The sequence below is a fragment of the Macrobrachium nipponense genome, chromosome 45, assembly GCF_015104395.2.
Source record: "Macrobrachium nipponense isolate FS-2020 chromosome 45, ASM1510439v2, whole genome shotgun sequence".
In the NCBI taxonomy this organism is placed as follows: domain Eukaryota; kingdom Metazoa; phylum Arthropoda; class Malacostraca; order Decapoda; family Palaemonidae; genus Macrobrachium; species Macrobrachium nipponense.
In genome coordinates, this window is record NC_061105.1 from 51,146,915 (window position 1) to 51,161,647 (window position 14,733).

General features: G+C 48.2%; 1 protein-coding gene across 1 annotated transcript in view; it reads left to right on the forward strand.

The window, feature by feature from the left end:
* LOC135214509 (zinc finger protein 501-like) overlaps positions 1-14,733 on the forward strand; it is a 449,070-nt gene that overhangs the window by 209,259 nt on the left and 225,078 nt on the right. The window lies entirely within an intron of this gene.

The following is a 14,733-nucleotide window of genomic DNA, read 5'->3' on the forward strand; positions in this document are numbered from 1 at the left end:
CTTCTCTTCGAGATCATCATATTTTAATCATTCTCCACCCCTTTGACTCCTAAGGCTCTTTGCCGTAGAAGGAGAAGGTTGTCTCCCCAATAAGAAGTCTCATCACGGGACTTCTAAGGGTCTGTCTCCTCACTGAGGAGGCAGTTGGGTCTTCCGCTGGCTCTCCCGTTCCTTCGGGAACGGGAACCGTCATGCTTTCCCCAGGGTCTAGTGTGTCGGGAGCCGTAGAAGCGCAAACTTCGGTCCGCACTTCTGCTGCTAGTCTTAGAGGTTCTTCCCCTAAGACTAGTTCCATGCCAGGCACTTGTTTGCGAGTCCCCGAGTGCACGTAATCCTCGGATTTGTGTGCATCCAGAGTCATTGACGCTGAGTCCACTCACCGTCATGACTTGGGCACGGGGTGGAAGAAAGGAGCGAGTCGCTCAGGCGACTCGCTCCTTGCCGGTGATCGCTCTCACGGTGATTGCTTGGTTCCCAGGGTTGACATGATGGTCCCGCGGGACCATTCACTCAGAGACCTGTGGAAGCCTCCCATCCAGTCCTCTTGAGAGGTTTCGGCTTCGACGAGGACTTGGACGAGTCAGAGGACGGTATTGGCTGTCGCCAGTCAGATGGACGCTCAACCCCACCCAGACGACGGTCACGTTTGTGCAACTGACCAGTCTCGGTGGTGACAGATGCTTCGCCTGCCATGCGAGAGTTTCGTAACCCTCCCGAGGAAGCATTCTCTCCACTGCTGCTCCATCAGATTCTCCTTCCCAGGTTGCGCTGGGGCTTGCTGCTTCGGCAGCCCCTTCCTGGATGGGAGAACCTTCTGCCGTCCTGAGGAAGTTGGCGAAGAAGAACAGGAAGGTGTCGTCATCGTCATCTTCTGCCGCCTCTTCCCCTTCAACTTCCAAGGCCCCCCAATTGAGGAAGAAGAAGGTGGCCTCCCCCCCAAACAAGATGTCTTGCACAGGGACTTCTAAGGGTCTATCTCACTCTGGTGAGGCAGGTGGGTCTTCCGCTGGTCCTCTTGTTCCTCCGGAAATGGGGCCCGTCTCTCTTTCTTCAGGGAAGAAGACGGGGACCATGGAGGTACCAGCCACCGCTGGGACCTCCTCTCCCTGCTCCAGAGGTTCCACCTCCGGACCAGGAACTGTCTCGACAGCTCGCGAGCAAGCGTCACCAAATGTACAGTCACCTACGGGTGACCGTGCAGCCAAGGTTCAGACGGCTGGGTACGCTCACCGTCAGGACCTAGTCAGGGAGCGGAAGGATGGTAAGAGTTGCTCAGGTGACTCTTGCCAGACTGACGATCGCTTGCGCAGCAGTCGTCTGGTACCCAGGGTTGACGTGATGTTCCCACCGGACCATTCATGTGGCAAGGCTGGGCTGAGGTTCCCCCTGGTCTCCAGGAACAGCTTCAACTGCTTTAGGGACTGTGGCGTCGTGAGGACGATGCTCGCTCTCACCACGTTAGTGGATACTACCAGTCACCCGACCATCGCTCCCATCAGGACCGGACAGCTGGTAGCAGCTCCCCTGATGCCCGATACTGACGCTACCGTCCTCGGTCCAGCGCTTCTCCGCAAGGAGACTGCTGGTCCATAACTGCAGCTCGATCACCACTGCGGGTGGGCGATCGCCTGCAGTCCTCCCAGCCTACCAGTTCTGCTGGTAGGCAGGGTAGGAGTGCTCGTAACAGCTCCCCTGATGCACGAACCGACACAATCGTCCTCGGTCCAGCTCTTCTCCGCAAGGAGACCGCTGGTCCAGACCTGCAGCTCGATTGCCACTGCAGGTTGGCAATCGCCTGCAGTCCTCCCAGCCTACTGGTTCTGCTGGTAGGCAGGGTAGGAGTGTCAGGTCTCCTTCACCTGTCCCTTCAACCTCCTCAGGCTACATCAGGAAGAACGAGGCGAACAGGAGTGACTGTGATGAATGCGCTTCTTATAGTCCTGCCACGAGAGCCTACGAGCCTGGTTCGGTCTTGGGACCAAACAGATCATACGCTCAAGTGGTTGGAGGGGATCGTGGGGGCTGGCAAGGACGATGACGCTTTCCTAGACTCGCGGAGTGACCATCATCATTCCTCATGTGACGGTCCTGCTGGACTGCGCATGCAGAGACCGGTGTGGGCTCCCCCTTCGGTCCTCGTGAGAGGTTTCGGCCTCGACGAGGACTGGGACGTGTCAGAGGACGGTATCGGCTCTCTCCTGTCAGGTGCACTCTCAGCCCCACCCAGCCGACGGTTACAGTGGCGGCAGACGTTTTGCCTACAGTACAAGTTTCATAACCCTTCTCGGGAAAATGTTTTCTCCAGGCGGTAATGTTTTCCTAGACTCTCGGAGCGTTCATCACTGCAGGTTGATGGCTGCCCGTGACTCACTTCTCTGGCTGCTAGTTCCGCTGGCAAGGCGAACAAGAGCGTCCAGTCTTCCTCCCCCATTCCCTCTCTTCCTATGGCTACGCCGGGAGGGCCGACGTGAATGGGAGGGATCCTGCAGAGCGTTCTCCGTAGGATTCAGCGTCGGGGACTGCATTCCTGGAGGGACCTTCTTTGAGGAAGGATCTTGCCCATTCCTCCTCGATTTCTACGGGAATCGGGGAGGACCACCACCCGATGATCGTCTGATGAAATGCGGGGAATTTTGCCGAGCGCTTAAAATTCTTTGGAATTTCTAGCACTCTCTGAGTGTTTTTGTCTTCTACGATCTGCAAACACTTAGGCGAGACCACGGTCCAGAGTGGGCGAGACGAGAATTCCTGATAATTGTTACTACAGTAATCAGGAATCTCGCCGAATGCTCGAATTCCTTGGAATTTCTGGCATCTCAGGAGTGTTTTGGTTTACCTGTAATTTCCAAACACGCTGTCGAGACAAACATTCCTGGTAACTGTTATTACAAACTTGGGAGTCTCGCTAAGCCATTAATTCCAGGAATTTCTAGTGTTCGAAAGAAGTACTGCTGCTGAAGGAAGAATATCTCGGGAGGGGCTCGGCCATGGATGGACCTGACGGTCTGTTGCCTCAGTGCCCGGTCACCCCTGGGATAGAACGGGCAATAACAGTCAATCCTCCTCTCTTTTTTTTCTTACTTCTTGGTTATACCAGAATGAAACAGGGAAGTAAGAGGAATTCAGTGGAGGTTACTCCTCAGAATTCGAACCTGAGAGACTATGTTTTTGGTTCATTCCTAAGATCTTACCGAACATACGTCAATTCATTCAGGATGGATAGTTCCAAGAGTTTGAATGCCTCTCCAATGCTACTGTTTTGGGAACATCCAGTTCGGCTTGAACTAGTCGTATTCAGTATCAACGTAAAAGTCTTCCTTCGGGAAAACTTCACCTTCGCTCTCTTCATTAGAGAATGAAGGAGGGCTGCTTTCAGTCCTTATTCTTGTTCCTCGAATGGAAGAGAATTGAGGCTGGAGGTCGATGTACAGGAACCTACAAATATGCTATGTATATTTCTCTCGTGACATGCTTTTGTTATCAGTTGAATTGGACAAGTAGTAGGCACATAACTGTAGTTAACTTTACGGGTATGTGACCGAAAGGAATAGTATCTTCTCTTAATTGAACTACAACTCGGGACTGCCTTGCAAGCCTCCCAAGAGTTACCGGTTTCGATTTTGAGATATTAGTGGTATTGTTTACAACAACATACCACAGCATTCAACGAATAGGAGGGGTTTCTTCCCTCCCATTTCAGTTAAAATGCAAATGCTTCAGCGTAATTTTCTTGCGCTTTATGGTTCTAGCCGAATGCATTCCTTCATGGAATGGATTACCTGGCAACTTAGGATGACAAGTAAGCGAGAGCTAGGATGACAAGTAAGCGAGAGCTAGCAGTGTATGGCGCTGCCTGCCAGCCTCAGCCAGTACGGCTGGTTCTCCGAAATAGTTCGGTCGGGCATTGTCTCTCCCCCTCTGCGATGATTGACTACCGAATCGAATCTCTCCCTGGCAATCACAGACTTATGTCTCTGGTTGGCTGGAATTCTTGCATACGTGTATGACCATCTCTCTTGCATCGCCTTTTGCCATTGCAAGAATTTTCAGACAGAGATATCTCACTAGACTCGTTATCATCTTTCTGTTTACCTTACGGTAACAGAAGTCTGTAGCCTAGTCTTCCGTTTCATCGCACCTACCGCTGCGATGACGCAGAATGATTTCTTCAGACAATCTGAGTTGGTCTTCTAAATACATCTCGTAATTCGAAGGTGTGCAATTATTCTTTGTTCACCCCGAATTGTAGATGAATATCAGAAGACTTCGCCTGTTCCTCTCCTTGCCAGCTCTGCTTCCAAAGTAAATAAAAATGTCCTCCCTGATCCAGCCCATGAGAAGCAGTTCTTCAGGCAGTACAATCCCTGTGTTTCCATTACAGAAAGGCGCTCCGCTCTCATTGCAAACTCCGACTTCTCACTGAACAGCAATGAAATAGTGGTTTAGCGTTTACAGTCCTCTGTAAAACAACAGGGATTAAAGCCATCTTCACTGGTTGGTGTCATCGACGGGACTTTTTCTACATTCGCATTCACCTTAGTCTTTCACTAGCATATAGTATTGTTTCTCCTTAGTTGAGATTCAACTACTATGAGAACTTCTGTCTTGCCATCAGGGACCTCGGTCTCTAGAAGGCAATTGACTTTTGTCTGATGGGCCCATGCCTTGAGAGAATCATCATCTCGTCTCCCAACATCAGTAGCGAACAAGATAGATGATTTGTATGGTTTCTCGGCATAACCCTTCAAAAGGCGAGTCGTGTGACTACATCTCGGATGCATGACCACTCACACTGAGCACAGTCAGTCAGCAGCTGTTGAAGCGTCTGGGATTGTCATGAGACAGCTGTGGACTTTGTATTGGTTGATTCAGATCAGTCATTACTTTGTCCTATTGGCGGGTTGCTGTACCCATAAGGATCGACACCCGCCATGGAGTGTCGGTGTCTTTATCCATTGCGGACTGCCATTGCAGAAGTATCTGATGACATGTCTTTCTCCGAATATTACGAGACCATGAGACTTATCTGCAGTTGAATAGTCCAGTGGATGGGTACTTGTCATCATTCCAAAGAATATGTTGGACAGGGAAATAGATAAGGTATCATTGCGACCATATCTATCTTTCCCTTCGGGCCTGCCCACAGGTCCTTGGAACCTCATTTCCTTGGACCGTTGGTGGATACTTGCAGGTTGTGTTTGCTTACCTGGCTTCTTCAAGAGGACAAGTTGCATCTCGCCTATGGTGTGCAGTTTTAAAGGTAAGAAGGATGCGAGAGTAACTGGCCTCTCCACCTTCCCCACCTCGTCCTTCCACTCCTCTTCCTTCGGGTTGAGGATAGGAATCGAACTTACACTGGCTGGTCGGGCGATTGATGCCGTAAGCTTACACATAGAGCATCCTTTTTTATGTTTTTTATCAGAATCATAGAAGCAATCCCGCTCCTTCTTCTAGCAAGGGGAGGAAGGAGACTGGCAATAATGCAAACCCTTCCCTGAACTTTGCATTAACGCAAGAGGTGCTAGGGGGTTGCTACCAAAGGACGACAGCAATATTATGCATTAGCAACATCAGTAATGGAACCAATATTTTCTTGCTCATTTTTTAACTTATCACCTAATGTTATACATGGTTGTATTCTCCTTGTTTCACAGATTAATAATAAAATATGAAATACAAGATATTTAGAAAATTAATATTTAAAAAGGATATATTTTGGAAAGAAAACGTTCTCTTCAAAAAATGCCTTTTAGTTTTGGAATGCTTTAAGCTGTATTTTCTGAGATAATTTCACATTTTTTTCATGACAATATTACTCCTTAGCTATTCAAGAAACACCTATAAAATTGCAAAATATATACAGCAGTTATTAATTGGTTGAATCGGTGTATATGTGTGTGTATGTTAACGGACATATGCAAACTAACTTTTAAACCAATATTACTATTGTCACTGTCGCTATAATTATCTGTCTCTATATCAGTATTTGATGGAAAAGAATAAGCATCATCATCAAAAGCCATTATCACCAAAATTTACAATATAAACAAAGATTTATATAAATTTTCGAACGTTGCAAATTCAAGATATGAAAGCCTCCTGGTCCCCCCCCCGGGGCTGACGGAAGGTTTACAATTATGCTATTTTGATACCTATGATTTAGAGAAATCTGGCATCTTTTATGTCCAAGAGTGAGCTGAATGGCTGGTGAGATTGTTAACGTCACTGAAACAGAGCTAAGGGTAGGGGCTAAATTAACCGCGATATTTGAAAATAAAGCGTCGCTAATATCGACGTCGTCCTTACGCAGCATATAAAGCGTTGATTTTAGCGACGCGCCGCACCTTGTGGGTTAATGCCTCCAACTCTAATATTCTTCACAGCCCATTTTCAGATTTTTTACGATTCTTCACTCATTTCAAAAAGGCCCAGAAGTCTGACTCTTGGTCATGCAGCTCCTATACTCCGATCAAGTTGTCAGAGGCAGGTCACTCCTCCTCGCTCTTACGACCTGGAGGAGTAGCCTAGGTGTGTAGAACTCTAGTCATTTCTAGAGGCTCACTCATATTCCTCCCACCAATAAGTGAGTCTTCCTTATGTAAAGGACTGAGGGTTTGTATATCGTGTAGGAACAAATCACAATTTCTTAAACTAAATTGTATTTTTCCTAACTATACAAACCTTAATACAAACCTGAGGTCCTTTACATAAATGCCCACCTCATGCCACCCCTCAATCTGAACCTGGGCCAAAAGGCAAAGTGGGGTGTTTACATCTGGGCAGGCTGGCCTACCCGCCTGCCAGACGGTAGTTACTGCCTAACCACCTTGGTCAAGAATTTAACAGCCATAATTCCAGCTACACCGAAAATAATTCCTTATGTAAAGGACCTCAGGTTTGTATAGTTAGGAAAAATACAATTTACTTTCAAAAATTGTGGTGTTAGTCTTTCTTTAAGGGTGGGTACGGGGGTCAGACTACTTGGTTAGGTTAGGTTAGTTTGGTAAACTATATGTTAGATTTTCAGTATTGCACATTTCTTTTTATTTTCTTAAAATATGCCATTAATTTTTACATATATGTGAAATCAACTCCCCTCAATTCCGACATATGTGTTAATTACAATTAACTGTTGTCTCAACATTTATTATTAAAAGTATATACCATTAATCATGTTCATTATGTATGTATATGTATACATGTATATGTGTGTTAATGGATGTTACGAATGTATTACACATTTTCCATTAGCTTCTTTATGACAGTTCTTGTTTTATTACCCTTAACACCCACAATCTTCTTTCGTTAAGTACAGTTGTGCCTCAGTATACAAAATTAATCCGTTCCGAAGCAGCCTTCGTAACCTGATTTTTTCGTATCTCGAACTACATTTTACATGTAAATTGCCTAATTCGTTCCAAGCCCTACAAAAACACCACAGTAAATTTTTTAATAAAGCTAAATTGACCAATAAACAATGAAATACAACAATTTGGTCCATTCAATACCTAACATAACCTTTATTGTAGTACCTGTAAATAAAGTGTATTAGTGTACAGGGTACAAGAAATACTGTACGTACATATGTAGTAAAATGTGGAACCTTACCTTTCGAGTGAGGCAATGTCCAAAAGTGGTGACAGAGGAGGACAAATGGCAGAAAACATTAACGCTTAACTTTACAAAAAACTTAGAATTAAATTTCTTATTTTTGCTTTTTTCTGATTTTTACATTTTTTTTTTTAATACAAAATTTCAATGTCTTCACCACTTTCAATTTTCTGTTTTTTCGTATCCAAGGAAGATTGCTTCTGTCTGCTTTTCAAAATGTTTCTGAAACGACTCGGGCAAATGTCATCGAACTGCGCAAGCATACGACCTGTTTAAGCCTTTTCGGGGTGTCTCTTTTCTACAAATGATTGCACTTTATGAAAAGCAGCTAGAGCAATCCTTAATTTCTGCCGTTGTCGTAGGGTACTCCTCCCCTTCCTCCTTGCTGCTGCTAGAGAACTCTTCTTGAATGACGTTATGTTGCATGGCCTCCAACTCCTTAAGGTCATCCATCATAAGCTCCTCTTGGTGCTCCTCGAGAAGGTCATTGATGTCGTCCTCGTCGACGACCAGCCCCATGGACTTGCCGAGTGCAACGATCTCGTCAAGATCTGGTTGCGAAACAGTTTCAGGATCGTCAACTGTTTCTGAATCTGCATCAGCTTTGCCAACGTTGAATACCTCGAAGTCTCAGGTGGATATGGCATCAGGCCAGAGTTTCCTCCACAAAGAATTCAAGGTTCGCCTCAAAACCTCCTGCCAAGCTTGATTGATGAATCGGATGCATATCACGATATCAAAATGCTCCTTCCAAAATTCATGTGAGGTGAGGTTTGTGGTGTCAGTGATGTCAAAACATCTCTTGAAAAGATGTTTTGTATACAGCTTCTTGAAGTTCAATATCACTTGCTGGTCCATGTGCTGGAGGAGAGGGGTGGTGTTAGGTGGAAGATAAAGAACCTTGATAAAAGAATACTCCACTAGGATATCTTCCTCAAGGCCAGGAGGGTGAGCAGGGGCATTGTCCAACAACAGCAGACATTTCAGAGGGGGGCACTTCTTTTCCAAGAATTTCTTCACTGTTGGGCCAAAACACAGATTTACCCACTCGGTGAAGAAAAGCCTCGTTACCCAGGCTTTCGCATTACCCCTCCACATCACCGGAAGCTTCTCCTTTAGCACTTTGTGAGCCCTGAAGGCTCGAGGAGTCTCGGAATGATTGACAAGTAGGGGCTTGACCTTACAATCCTCACTGGCATTGGAACAAAGTGCGAGCGTAAGCCTGTCTTTCATAGGCTTATGCCTGGGTAGCTTCTTCTCTTCCTGCGTGATGTTCATCCGACAAGGCATTTTTTTTTCCAAAAAAGGCCAGTCGTCACAGTTGAAGTCTTGCTGAAAACTGTAGCCTTCCTTAATCGTCATCTCGTCGAATGTCTTAATAAAGGCTTGGGCTGCTTTTGTGTCCGAGTTGGCAGCCTCCCCATGCCACACCACCGAATGGATGCCAGTCCGTTTACGGAATTTATCAAACCACCCCCGAGAAGCCTTGAAGTCTGGGGTTGGCGTCGATGTCCCTTCTCCTCCATCGTCTTCGGCCTGGGCAATCAGATCACCGAAAATAGCACTGGACTTGTGGCAGATTGCCGTCTAGGTTATCGTATCGCCAGCGCTTTCTTTTGTCTTTAATCCATACAAGAAGCAGCCTCTCCATCTCATCATGCACGTGGCTCCTCTTGTTGGACAAAATAGTCACGCCCTTGGAAGGTGGAACTGCTTTGATGGCTTCCTTCTGCTTAAGGATAGTGCCTATCGTCGACGGATTTTGGCCTTATTCCTTAGTGATCACACTCAACCACATGCCAGCTTCATACTTTTTAATTATCTCCATCTTTGTGTCCATAGAAAGCATCCTCTTCTTTCTGTAAACTTCAGCAACTTTCTTGGGACCCATGGCTAATAACCTAAGTTAATTAAATTCACACACAACACGATAAAGTAACTTACTACGAAGAAAGCGAAATCACTAACACGAATTTACGTTAACAAATTAAATCTATATGAACGAACGAATTCCACGTGCATACGATAACACTGATGCGACGAAATAGTCGAAGGACGCCTTTACGTAGAGGGATAATGGGACAGATGCTGACCAATAGGAGAGCAGGATTTTACAGCGGTGACTAGCATCAGGAACTAATGGGAGAGCAGGAGGATGGTGGGGAGTCTACTCAGTTGGCGGCGCACGAGTTTTAAAATTGTTCCCGGCGGTCTGGGCGAATCTCAGACTTTACCCTTTTGCAACCTGAATTAATTTTGTACACAGAAGCAAAAAAATCTTTGTCTTTGCTTTCGTAACCTGGATTTTTCGTAAGTAGGGACTTTTGTATGTAGAGGTTCCACTATACTTGTTCACTTATGTCAACCCCCCACCCTCTCAGCCAATAGCAGCTGTGCATTTTTACTACCCCACCCCATCCTACCTACCCTGTTTTGTATGGTCCACTCTCCCATGATTTCCTCTCCCATACTGTACATCAACACCACTGCTGATCCGGACATCATGGCTGCCTGCAATCCTGGAAGCTCACGCTCCTCCAAGCCCCTTACTAAGGTCACGCTACCACCGACCTGTAACAATTGGTACCTCAGTTACTATAAGGATTTCTCTTCATATTACTCGGGGCATTATGACCACTTAATCTAGCTGTGTCAAGATCACGGGCTTTTAAGAAAGTAGGTCTTTTGCCCCCATTGTGTTAGCGAGTGCAGACTCGACTTGCAAAAGAAGGCCATCAACTTTGTGGACCCAGTAACCTCTGCCCATACCAATACCATCGAGAGGAAGTGGAGGGAACTTCGGGAGGCGATGCCTAGATACGGACGTAGGCTATACAACTTTGTCGGGTGCTTGTCTGTTGCATATTTTAAACTTCATTTTCAAGACCCCAAGATGCGGTTTCACACTTCGTAAAGGCACCTGCCGAGTTGTACCTTCCACCCCTTTAAGGTGAGGTTCCCAAATTATTCTTTATTATTATTTTTAGATCGTTCTACCCGAATGTTACATTTTTGTGGGAAGTTGGTTGTTATCTGGCAGATCTATATAACTATTCCATGGCGAGCTATTAGTCACTTAGTCAACTTGTACCTTCCCTTCTCACCTCCCCCCAGTGCGCCATCTTCCCCTTAATGAACATATGGTCCTGTGGTGGTTGGGCAGTTCAAACATAGTGGCTTTGTTTACATTTCTTTGCTGCCCACCAACCGAACACCTCGGTCGATTCCCAACTGAGTTAGTCTATGGCAGTTGACGTTTTCCTATTTTATTTTACTTTCTGAACAAGATTTCAAAGGGATATTTTTTCGTTCAACTGTAACTAAACTGTAGTACCGTCTTGTAGTCTTCAAAGGTCTATTACAGTTTAGTTACAGCTGTCTGAATAAATACCAAATCCTTGTACGGAATGCCGTGCGTGGCCTAGAGAGCAGTGGAAGTTATTTTATAGTAAGAGGGAGCATCGTAGGGTTTCTAATCCCCCTTCATGGGGATGTTTTTCTTCTCCTCTTCCCAATGCTTCCTCTCCTGCTGCTGTAACACCCCATACTAGTGTTGTGCCTTTGTCCCCTTCCTTTTCTTCCATCAATTCGTCATTGGGAGTATGTGGAGACCCTCAGGCTGATTTATGTAATGTCGCCCCTTCTTCTTCGGGAGTTAATTTGATTCCCGAGAGGGAGGAGACTTTTTCATCATTGTCTTTTATTTCAGAGTTGGAGGCATCCAGAATGGTGGTGCTTTGGGGGACTCTTGGTCTACGGGGTACACCTTCCTTTGAGGGTTTGCTGATGCACTTCATGGATGCTCGGTACCCCTCTCCACATGCTGTCCAGACCCTCCCCCCTCCTCTTTCGAGTCAGACAGAAGCCGTGGCGTCAGCCTGACTAGTGATTTCACGGGGTCAGTCATTTTGTATCCCTCCGCCAATGGCGTTTGCTTCCCGTTTGGATTGATTGGAAGCTGTGATGTCATCGTCGCTTATGACATCATTTCCATTGATGACATCACTCCCAGTCGTCTCCACTGCACTACCTCGCTCGTCTGTGTTGTCATCATTTGCTGCCGTGATGTCATCTCTGCCATCCAGTTCGCTGCATCTCCCTTCCATGTTGTCGGACCCTTCTCTTACTGATCCGTCTGAGGCTTTATGCCAGGCAGTTCTTAAGAGATTGGACTCTGATTTGGAAGATAAGTTGGCTGCCATGTCGGCTGGGAGGACTGGAAGCAACGTGTTGCATCGCCCCTGCCTCCTGCAAAGAGATTGTGTAAGCTGCCAGTGCTGTCTTCCTCTCCTTCTCCCCCATCTCTGCCGCGTCGGTGTATCAAGCGTTGGAAGGCTAAGGACTTTGCCCTTTCTTCATCTGCAAATGAGGAGCAATACGCTCGTGTTCCTGAGAGTGTTGGTGTTTCTTTCCCTCTGCGATCTGCAGTGGCTGCTTCATCCTCTGCATCGAGTCATGAGCATGTTGCAACCTCCCTCGTTCGTGCACATGTTGAAGGTGCTCCCACTCCTCCTTCTCCAGGGCCTGTTCATCGCCGTAAAGATCTCAAGGTGAGTGTCAAGAGGTCGTAGGTTGTGAGCATGGATTTGGTGCAGCAGGAGTGTTTGCTTGTCCCTCTGGTACTTCCAGGAGTTCAACTCCGAGGGATTCTCATTCTATCTCAAGTTTTTTTAATTCCTCACTGGCACACATTCGTACGTCTGCCACACCTGTGCCCATTCGTGGCCATGTTAGAGTCATCTGTTGGGACAGTGCATAGTGATGTTCCTAGTGTTGTGGATGTTTGTGTCTCTTGGTCGGAGAAGCAGTGGGAGTTGTACGGAAGAGGAAAGAGCCACGTAGAACCACCAAGGTGTCGTCGGAAAGCTCTCCCTCGACACCTCTGGTGACTTACACGTCATCTTCTTTTCTCCCTCCTCATCAGCTCCCGCGTATTGCTCTCCCCTTTGAGGGATGTGACCTCTCCCGACTGTTGCTCCCTAAGGTGTGTCTGCCTCCGCGGGTAGAGATCTTCAGCAGGTGTGGCGATCTACTGAGTCTTATGGGTACTCAGAGTATTCAGGGGCTGTTTCACTACAGCACCTGGTGTACACTCATCTGTTTCACTCCGGTGGGACAGGTAGGTCTTCTGCTGGTCCTCCCATTCCTCTGGGAACTGGGCCCACCTTTCCTTCCTTAGGAAAGAAGAAGACAGGGACCGTGGAGCCAGGAGCAGGGGTACCAGCAGTAGCTGGTACCCCTGCTCCCAGCTCCAGAGGTTCCACCTCCAAACCAGCCACTCGCTCACGAGTGTCACCGAGTGTACAGTCACCTACCGGTGATTGTGCAGCCAGCAACCAGACGACTGAGCATGCTCACCGTCAGGATCCAGGCACGGAGTAGAATTATAGCTTCGAGTGCCTGAAGAGCTTTCCTTTGGATCGTCCTCCTGAAGCTGTCGCCATACCTGCTGCCTCCGTACCTGCCCGTGGAAGTGCTGCCGCCCGCAGGTCCTTCCGGATAGGTGGAGTTGGGCCCTGTTGCCATCGCAACTGCCCCAGCTCCATTCTGGATGGGGGACCTGTCTGCTGTCTTGAGGAAGCTGACAAAGAAGTCCAGGAAGAAGAGTAAGGAGTCATTGTCTTCTTCGTCTTCATCTTCGTCGTCGTCTTCTGCCGCCTCTTCCCCTTCGACTTCCAAGGCCCCCTAGCCGAGGAAGAATAAGGTGGTCTGGGGACCCCCCCACCTAAGAAGTCTCACTCAGAGACTTCTGAGGGAGCGGGACAGGTGGGTCTTCTGCTGGTCCTTCCGTTCCTTCGGGAATGGGGCCCATCTCTCCTTCCTCAGGGAAGAAGAAGATGGGGACCATGGAGGTACCAGCTACCACTGGTACCTCTACTCCTGGCTCCAGAGGTTCCACCTCCTGGCCGGGAAGCGTCTCGGCTGCTCGCTTGCGAGCGTTAGCAAACACTACCAGTCACCCTACCGTCGCTCCAACAAGGACTGGGCAGCTCGCACGACTGGTAGCAGCTCCCCTGACGCACGAGACCGACACTACCATCCTCAGTCCAGTGCTTCTCCTCATGGAGAGTGCTGGTCCAGACCAGCAGCTTGATTGCCACCGCGGGTTGGCGATCGCCTGCAGTCCTCCCAGCCTGCCAGTTCTGCTGGTAGGCAGGGTAGGAGTGTCAGGTCTTCCTCACCTGTCCCTTCAATCTCCTCAGGCTACACCGGGAGGAGCGAGGCGAACAGGAATGAACGTGAGGACTGCGCTCTTTACGATCCAGCCACGAGAGCCTACTAGCCTGGCTCGGTCCTTGGACCAAGCAGATCGTACACTCAATGGTTGGAGGAGACCACGAAGGGTCTGGTAAGGTTCTTCCTCCTGAAGGAAGAGTGTCTTGGGAGGTGATCGGCCTGGATGGACCTCACGGTCCATCACCTCAGGACGCGATCACCCCCGAGATACAGAGGTCCTTGCAGAGGTCTTGTGCTGATTCATCAGCACAACAACCTCGGGGAAGGATCGGTGGTTGCTCCCCTGACCCTCCATTGAGGTTGGAGTTGTTCTGGGGTCCTAAGAAGAACCCAGAGCGACGATGGGACTACCCCTTTCTTCCTTGTGTTGGACCAGGTGAATGCTCTCGTCTCCGGACAGGAGGACTCACTCCGGTCCAGCAAGTCGGACATGCTGCTTACCCCTCCTCTGCCTCATCAGTGGCGCTTCTAGTGCCTCCTGTAGAACCGTTGCCGACCAAGCAGGTTGTTCCAGAGATAGCTCGTCTAACTCCCGGAGTGCCTCTTCTAAACCTGCTGTTTAAGAACCTCTGGTTCTCACAGCAAGAGGCATCGGCCCTGGAATCCACTGCCATGGCAGCTTTCCAGGCTGTCTCCTGGCTGGATCTGTGGTCCCTCACGGTATACAGAGTCGCAGCCTCCTAGGGACCTATTGTTCCCGAGGAAGACTCAGCGTTCGAGAGACTCTGCCAGTCTGGAGGTAGGGCCATCTCCTACCTCGCCCACCAGACAGCCAACCTGTGGGCCAAACTGGTTTGGAGGAGACAGGACCCGTCCTGCCTCTCGTAACCAGTGGCCAGTCGAGAGGTGATGCTGGGTCTACGCAATGGACCGTTGCAGGGTTCC